A 9,516-nucleotide genomic window follows, 5' to 3' on the forward strand; every position below is an offset into this window, starting at 1 on the left:
CCCCCCCCCCCAAAAAAAAATTTCCTACTGTCTAGGAAAAGACTCCTGTTTGTTTAATACCTATTAAAATGCTTGGAACCAATGGTCCATATATCAGCTACTCTGTACAAGATACTTGTGGAATCTATGCTATAGACTCTAGAGCAGTGATTCTTAGACATTTTGGTCTTAGGATCCCTTATATATGGTTTTAAAAATGACGGAAGGGGGTCAGCAGGTGGCGTGGTGGCTAAGAGCTCTGGACTCCCACATGGCCAACCAAGGTTTGAGACCCAGACTTGGCAGCTTAATTTCCCGTTTTCCCTCTCTCTCTTACTCTGTCCTTCTCTGGTCAAATTTAAAAATAAATAAAGTTAAATAAAATAATTATTAAGAAATTATCGAATACATTCTGCCCCAAATTTCTGTTTTTTGTGGATTATATTTATTGATTTTTGCCATATTAGAAGTTAAACTGAGAACTTTTTTAAAAAAACCTATTAACTCATTAACAATAAATAAACATATTACATGTAACATAGTTTCATAAAACCACCTATTTTCCCAAACTGGGGTGGGGGGGATCAAGTGAGAAGAGTACATATGGGCATTTGTTTTAATGTTTCCTTAATGTCTACCATAAGAGTAGCTTCATATCTGCTTTGATGTTCAATTTACTGAGATATGTTGCTTTCTTTAAAGTGTCAGAGGAAACTCACATTTCAACAGATACATGCTAGAAAAGGAGTATTTAGGGACCAACAGTTGGCATAATGGCTATGTCTCTGGACTCCCATGCAGTCGACTGTAGTTTGAGTCCTAGACCCCATGGCTTAAACTCACACCGGGCGCATGTGCATGTGTGCCCAAGATCCTGAGAGGAGAATGGAGGAGAAGGGATTGCGGTGTAGCCATCCCCCTTGGGGGGTGATTTCTCACTCACTCTGTCTTTCTGGCAAGCGCGTGTACCCTATAGCAAAAACCTCTCCAAAAAAAAAAAGGAACATTTAAATAGTCTTTTCAGATAATTCTGATATTATTTTTTGATACTACATCAAAACTGAACAATGGCTAAAGCTTAAAGATTACTTTCAATAGGGATATGAAGCTAAAAACTTTTTTGTACAGTCTGACATTAAAATATATTTGCAGGGGGAACCAGCAGTTAGCGTAATGGCTATGTCGCTGGACTCCCACGTAGTCGACCGTGGTTCGTGTCCTGGACCCGGTGGCTTAAAACTCACACCTGGCGCGTGTGTGTGCGTGCCCAAGATCCCGAGAGGAGAATGGAGGAGAAGGGACTGCGGCGTGACCATCCCCGGGGTGATTTCTCGCTTTCTGTCTCTATGTCTCTCTCTGTCTGTCTGGCGAGCACATGCGCCCTACAGTGAAAATCTCTCCAAAAAAAAAAATATTTGCAGGGACCAGCAGTTGGCGTAATGGCTATGTCATTGGACCCCCATGTAGTTGACTGTGGTTTGAGTCCCAGACTTGGTGGCTTAAACGCACAGGTGCATGTGTGTGTGTGCCCAAGATCCTGAGAAGAGAATGGGGTGAGTTCTTACTTTCTGTCTCTCTGTCTGTCTTTGTGGCGAGCGCATGCGCCCTGTAGCAAAAACTTCTCCAAAAAAAAAAAAGAAAAGAAAAAATCCATTTGTGTGTCTTGCACTGCATCTGTATCAATCATTTGTAAACTACTGGTTCCCTGGGTCATGCATTTTCCAAATGTGACACATTTATACAAATGTTTATATACATATATTTTAAATAATTATTTATTTTATTTATTACTATTTTATAATTTGACCAGAGAAAGAGAAAATTAAAAAACAAGCCGCCAGGTCCGGGACTCAAATCACAGTTGGCCATGTAGGAGTCCAGCACCTTAACCCCCATGCCACCTGCTGGCCCCCACATTAATAAATTTTTTTTTAAATCACATTTGTTAATGTTATCACTCATCTTCTCTGAACAGTCATTATTGGGAGCATATGGTAGCAGATAAAAAGTTTTGTAAAATTCCAATTTTCACCAGAACGCTTGGATTTTATCACTAGCAACAAATGCCATCAGCTGTTTTCCTCTAAATGACAGGTACATTTCGTTAATTTTCAAGAAAATATCTGCCCAATATCCAAGTCAGCTATTCTTTCACCAAAAAATGGGGTTCCATAAAAAAAAAAAAAACAAAAAAAAAAAACCAACTTCATGGGGCTAGCAAGTGGCTTGGTGTTTAAGGTGTACTCCCACATGGCAGACTGTGGTTAGTCCTAGACCCGATGGCTTGTTTTCTCTCTCTCTTCTCTCTCTTCTCTCTTTCTCTCTCTCTCTCTATGATTCTCTTTAGTGAATGTATGTGCCCTATAGGAAATTTCTAGAATGATAATAAATAAAATTAGATAATCATTTAAAAAGAAAACCCTCATGACTCAATAATGTTAAGTACTTTCCTTCAACGTAACCACCATACTTCAATATAGAGCCAAGTGCCTTACAAATTAACACCTCATCATACATAACATTAAAAAGACGTGTATTTGGGAACCAGCAGATGGTTTGAGTCCTGAACCCAGTATACTCACGCCAGGCGTGTGTGTGCGCGTGCCCAAGATACTGAGAGGAGAATGGAGGAAAAGGGACTATGGTGTGGCCATCCCCCCTGGGGGGTGATTTCTCACTTTCTGTTTCTCTGTCTCTCTCTGTCTATCTAGCAAGTGCATGTGACCTATAGCAAAAATCTTTCCAAAAAATAAAAAAAAAAGGATGTATGTTTGGAGTCAAGAATTTAAAAAACTAGTCATAAAGGACATCCTTAAGTGAACCACTTCTATACTAAAGTATACAATAAAGTGCTAGTATAGTCTGATGCTAGTGCCTTGATTAATGCTAAGGAATCAGTAGTTCTACCTACCACTTCTTTTTTTTTAAAAGAATTATTTTATTTAACTTTATTTATTTATTTTAATTTGACCAGCGAGGGGGAGAAGGGGGAAGAGAGAAAGCAAGCCACCCAGGTCCAGGTATGGAATCTCAGTAGGCGATATGGGAGTCCAGGTCCCTTAACCACCACACCACCTGCTGGCCCCCGCAACACTATTAATCTAAGTGTCCATGCAGTTAAAACAATAACAATAACAACGACAAGGGGCAAATAGTTTACTATTGTTATGAAAACAATTCTGAGCTCACAGACCAGGGGTCTGCAGACTACACACTGAGAAATGCTATTATCCAGTGTACTGTCTACTGCAGAGTAGAAATAGAGCACAGTGACAGGAGGGACTCTTGTTTTGAAACCACTGCTCCTCACCCCCTCCCTCAGAGTAGTCAATGAAGACACAAGGTCTATAGATGCAAGCAGGTAACCTAATTAGTAAAACGGGAAAGGGGAGAGAGTACTGAACTTTGGAGAAGAGGTATAAAGGGAGCAGCTGCTATTCAACTGTAGCTGACTGCTGCTACTGAATACTTACCCAATAATGCCAAGAAGATTTTTCTAAAGTTTGATATATGGAATATTCTATAATACGTTCTCATTTTATATGCTAATGTTTTAAAAATATACAGACCAAGCAAAACACTTGGGCCACCTATCTGCACAGTCTGTCCCACAGGGAGTTCTATAATTAATAATGGAAAAATAGCAATAAAATATGTGGCAGAACTACAATAATGTCTCTTCATGTCCGCTAACAAGTAGATAAGAGCAGGATGGGGACCAGCAGTTAGCGTAATGGTTATGTCGCTGGACTCCCACGTAGTCGACAGTGGTTCGAGTCCCGGACCCGGTGGCTTAAACTCATGCCAGGCGTGTGTGCGTGCGTGCCCAAGATCCCGAGAGGAGAATGGAGGAGAAGGGACTGCAGCGTGGCCACCCCCCCTGGGGGGTGATTTCCTGCTTTCTGTCTCTCTGTCTGTCTCTGTCTGGCGAGCGCACGCGCCCTATAGCAAAAACCTCTCAAAAAAAAAAAAAGAGCAGGATGGAAAAAAAAGATGAGACCAAGTTTCATGAAAGATAAACAGATAAATACACATTATTATACATTAACTTGTTTTATTCATGTAATGATCCTACTGAGTTTGAACTGCCTAAGATTCGATTATTCTCAAGCCATCAAAGAATTACTATATAATAGCTTTATACAAGATCTTGTTATCTGGGAAAATTACTCAAGGTACTGAGACAACTGAACAATAACCAAGGGAAATTAATTTCTGAAGAACACATTATCTCATCATTCACTGGTGGCAGGTACGGCCCTTTAATACACACTCCAGCTATATAAATTCTAACATATCATCCCTTCATGTATGTCAAGACTGCTCCTGTTTCAGGGCCTTTGCACGCTGTAGGCTCAGTGCTTTACCCCCTCAGACCTTTGCTTGGCTTGTTTCCTCTGTTATTCTGGTCTCAGCTTAAATGTCAAGTTTGCAAAGGTTTTCCTTGAGCACCCCACAATTAACTTACTTATTGTCAGTATCTCCCAAAAAAATAAAACTCCAAAACACAAGTCTCTACATTCCCAGCACCTAGAACTACTAATGCATGTGTCAATACATATTTGTTGACTGGATAAATAAACGAATGAATCAATGAATGAATGAAATGCTATCAGCTACATTGTAGTCTCCTCCCCTACACACAGACTACCAGATTAAACAGTCCTAAAGTACAGCTCTAAAAATTTTTTTTTCTTATTTTTGCTATAGGGTGCGTGCAGTCACACAAGAAAGAGAGACAGAGGACAAGTGAGAAAGCACCCACCAACAGGGATGGCCATGCCAGAATCCCTTCTCTTCCATCCTCCTCTCAAGATTTGGACATGGATGTGAACCTGGCATGTTTCTCAAGTTGCTGGGTCCAGGACTTGATCTGCTCAATCAGCCATCTGGGATTCAGCTGCCTAAACCACAATGCCACCAGCTGGTCCGAAATGTAATCGCATTTTAGAAATCAACCTTCTAACATTTAAGGCTCTCCACAATATAATCCTAAATTTCCTTCTCAATCTTACTTTGGACAATCTAAACTGAGTTTTTCTACATCTACTTTTGTTTTTCCCTCTCAGCAGGTCATGCTCTAACCAATGATCGCCTGTAATATTTATGCCCTCCCATCCAGGCATAGTAGTACAGGCCATACAATACTGATCTGCAGTGCTGGAAGTCAGATGGCCAACTATGGGTTCAGATCCTGAGCTGACCTTAAAATGACACACACATGGACAGAAGTTATGGACTGGCTATAGGGCTGGGGGAAGGAGATCACAGTGTTACAAGGCTCTGTCAGATTGCCTGCCTCCCTCTCCCTTCTCTCTCTCTCTCTCTCTCTCTCTCTCGTAAACTTAAAAAAAAATTACACTCTCATGACCTACTTTAAGGCCCTCCTCCTTCCTGTAACATTTTCTATCTGTCCTTTTAAGTAACCAAATTATCTTTTCTTTCTTTGTACTAGTACTCCAACTTCTATCATTTGAGTTCCTTGAATTAGCTGTGCAATTATATTAACCACATCACATCCTCTTTATCCACCCCCCCTTCTTGTGAGCAGACTCTATGGTTTAGTCACAATAGAACCTCCTACAAGATTTGGCACTGCACTTTGCACATGGTAGGCACTTAATATCTGTTGAAGGGAGTCACTAAGGTGTCCATGCTCTCTTAATCTGCTAAATTCATTCTGTTGGACAGCCTTCATTTGAATGAATTCCCTTTTTATTTGGAAAGAACATTTTCGCCATTTCAGTAACAATTAGATGTTTTGTAGTAATAGACATTATTTGCTTTGTCCAAGGTGGCTTGGATTACACAGGTTCCATGTGCAATTATTTTTTAAGTTGTCAAAGGGCACATGTGCTCACCAGAGAGAGAGACACAGAGAGAGAGGGAGGGAGAGGGGGAAAGCATCCTCTTTGCGGAATGGTCATGCTACGTTCCCCTCTCCCCTGTCTCTCCATCCTTTTGGTATTTTAGGCATGTGTACACATACACACAGCGTGTTTTTCAAGCCTTCGGTTCTGAGATTCTAATTGTGTGGTCAGCCATATGAGATTCAGTCACCTTAACCATCAGGCCATGGGCTAGCCCCTATGCATAATTTTATATCATCATCTGCACTGCAGTACATTGCTGCAAAAGGAAAAAGGAAGAAAATGAACAGACAGCAAAGAGGGAAGGGGCGTACTCCAAACCACAGTCTTCCAAAGGGCTTGATTTCCTTTCTGCTGTCAACACGAAGTCTGTTTACCTTTGTGGACACACGAATCTCTAATATTTTCCTTTGGTACAAAAACAATTTCATGTACCTACTCAGCACAATCCAACAAAATAAGTTAACTCATGTCTATTATTATACTCGTGATCCATGTTTACATTCCTAAATAACTTTTGCTATCCCTTGGTAGACGAACTCTACTGCCAATCCCATCCTAAGCACAGGTCTAACGTGAAACACAATCTTTCCAAGATTGAGATACTTACCAATCGTACTAGAGCAAATACTTCGTTCTCACTTTCACTGCAGTTCTTATCCAAACATTTAATTATTTATTGCTTTGCTTACACAACTTGAATCATCTTTGCTTCTTTCTTTTCCATTGCTATGATTTTATCTTAACATTATGTGAATAAGTAAGGATTCTCTTTATATTTTTTTAACTTTTTTTTGGAGAGGTTTTTCACTATAGGGCGCGTGCGCTCGCCAGACAGAGACAGAGAGAGACAGAGAGAGACAGAAAGCAAGAAATCACCCCCCAGAGGGGATGGTCACGCCGCAATCCCTTCTCCTCCATTCTCCTCTCGGGATCTTGGGCACGCACACACACGCACCCGGCGTGAGTTTTAAGCCACCGGGTCCAGGACGCGAACTGCTGTCGACTACGTGGGAGTCCAGCGACATAGCCATTACGCTAACTGCTGGTTCCCTCTTTATATTTTTTTCTTCCTTTCAGCCAAACCCTTATCCATGACTTCCATTTTACATTTCAACCACTATACTATTTTAAGGAGCCCAGGTTCTCCCAGTCTTTCCTCAACAGCATGTCCTATGGTTGGTATGTTGTGATGTTGATTTATGATGGACATGATTTTACAGAACACCTCAAAAATAAGAAACATATTATATCGTCATAGAACAATTATGCAGTTAAATAGCAGTACTAAAATCTTCTTGAGCCCTTACTATATACCAGACACTGAAATATAACTATTAGGATCACAAAAAAAAGGGGAACAAAAAGAAAAGCATGTGAAGTAATGCATATGTTAATCAGCTCAATGTATCCATTCTGCAATGTACACAGGATGAGTAACCCTTATAGGAGATGTCTGGGACCAGAATTTAGATTTTAAGGCTTTTAGAATTTTGGAATATTGGTATATATATAATTATTGTGATTCCTTGGGGATGGGATCCAAGTCTAAACACGAAATTTCTTTGTATTTTACATATACCTTACATACACAGCTTGAAGGTAATTTTATACAATGATTTTTTAATACTTTTTGGCATGAAACAAAGTCTATATACACTGAGCCATCTGAAACTGAAGATGCCACTGTCTCAATTTTGACTGCTACTAAACACAGGAGGTCAGGTGTAAAATTTTCCACCAGTGACAGCATGTCAGTATTCAAAAAGTTTTAGATGCTCAACCTGTGCATATTCAAAGAACATGCTGTATATAATAAATACATGCAATTTTTATCTGTTAACGTAAAGAAAATTTTAAGTATTAAAAAGGACAAAGAAACTATTAGAAAAGTATTCATTTTTTTCTATAGAAGTATTTATACAGAAATACAAAAAAGAGGGGCCAGAATCTGGAATGGTGGTTAAGGCATTGGACTCCCACATGGCTGACCACAGTTTGACTCCTGGGTCAGGAGGCTCAAAAATCATGCTGGGCACATATGCACGAGTACCCAAAATCCCAAGAGGAGAACAGAAGAGAAGGAACTGTGGCATGGCATCCCCTGGGAGGGGATGATTTCTCACTTTCTCTCTCTGTCTCTCCCTTCAGCGAATGCACATGTCCTAGGGCAAAAAAAAGAAAAAAAAAAAACCTTAAAAGATATATTTTTCACTGTAAAGCAAAACTACAAATGTCTTCTATACCTTATCAGTAGAGAGCTCAAATACATCATACTTTTTCAACTAATACCATCACAAGATTTTACCAAAAAAACCTTCATCTTCACAATACAGATTTACTACTAAAGAACTTACAGCTTAATATTTTAAAGGCAGAGCCAGCCCACAGTAGGGTGGTTGGGTGTCTGGGTCCTACATAGCTGAATGTGTTGTTCAAATCTTGGACCCAGTGGCTTCAAAAACTTGCCAGGTACCTGTGTGTGCATACCCAAAACCCCAAAAGGAGGGAGAGTTGGAGGAGAAAGGACTGTGGAATGACCACTCCCCATGACGGGTTCTTTCTCATCCTCAATTTCTCTCTACATATATTTTTCTTTCTCTCTCTCTCTGGTGAGAATACACACCTCTAGAAAATTAAAAAAAAAAAAAAAAAAAAAAAGAAGAAGAACTTGGAATTTGGAAGGCTTTATTCTATATACCTGCTGAAGAGAGGAACCATAAAAAAAAAAAAATAAGGGAACCAGCAGTTAGCGTAATGACTATGTCGCTGGACTCCCACAAAGTTGACAGCGGTTCACGTCCCGGACCCAGTGGCTTAAAACTCACGCCGGGTGTGTGTGCGTGTGTGCCCAAGATCCCAAGAGGAGAATGGAGGAGAAGGGATTGCGGCGTGACCATCCCCACTGGGGGGTGATTTCTCGCTTTCTGTCTCTATGTCTCTCTCTGTCTGTCTGGTGAGCACACGCGCCCTATAGCGAAAACCTCTCCAAAAAAAAAAAAAAAGGAATGCAAAATAGCATAAAAGAAGATTCAAGTAGCTTTAAAAAGTTTACAGAGTTTTAGACTTGAACTTCTAGATAGTACAGGTAGTTAAAGAGATTCCTTTGCAGTATCTGACTCAATTTTTTAGCTATAAATTCTATGTGCTTTAGCACTTTAAGCACCTACAGACCCAGGTGCGTGTGCGTGTGTGCTCAAGATCCTGAGAGGAGAATGGAGGAGAAGGGATTGCGGTGTGACCATCCCCCCTGGGGGGTGATTTCTCGCTTTCTGTCTCTCTGTGTCTCTCTGTCTGTCTGGCGAGCGCACACACCCTATAGCAAAAACCTCTCCAAAAAAAAAAATAAAAAGGCACCTACAGACAGTCTACTATGATAAGAGTAGCACATATAAACCAATAAAAATTTGACTGTTTATAATAAGTATCACAGTCACTAGTTACCTAAACAAAACACTTCTGACAGACTCAAACATAAGGACTCTGACGTGAACAACAATCACTATCTTCAAAGTTTATTAGTTATTCAATCTAAGTCCCAAATTCTCAATTTAAAAAGATTCCTTGTATTGGGGACCAGCAGTTGGCATAATGGCTATGTTGCTGGACTCTCATGCTGTCCACCTCAGTTCAAGTCCTGGACCCAGTGGTTTAAACTCACACTGCG

At 40.3% G+C, this 9,516-nt stretch overlaps 1 protein-coding gene across 4 annotated transcripts in view; it reads right to left on the reverse strand.

Moving 5' to 3' along the window:
- REPS1 (RALBP1 associated Eps domain containing 1) overlaps positions 1–9,516 on the reverse strand; it is a 92,402-nt gene that overhangs the window by 55,220 nt on the left and 27,666 nt on the right. The window lies entirely within an intron of this gene.

This window comes from Tupaia chinensis, unplaced genomic scaffold (assembly GCF_000334495.1).
Source record: "Tupaia chinensis unplaced genomic scaffold, TupChi_1.0 Scaffold000313_1, whole genome shotgun sequence".
Taxonomy (NCBI): Eukaryota; Metazoa; Chordata; class Mammalia; order Scandentia; family Tupaiidae; genus Tupaia; species Tupaia belangeri.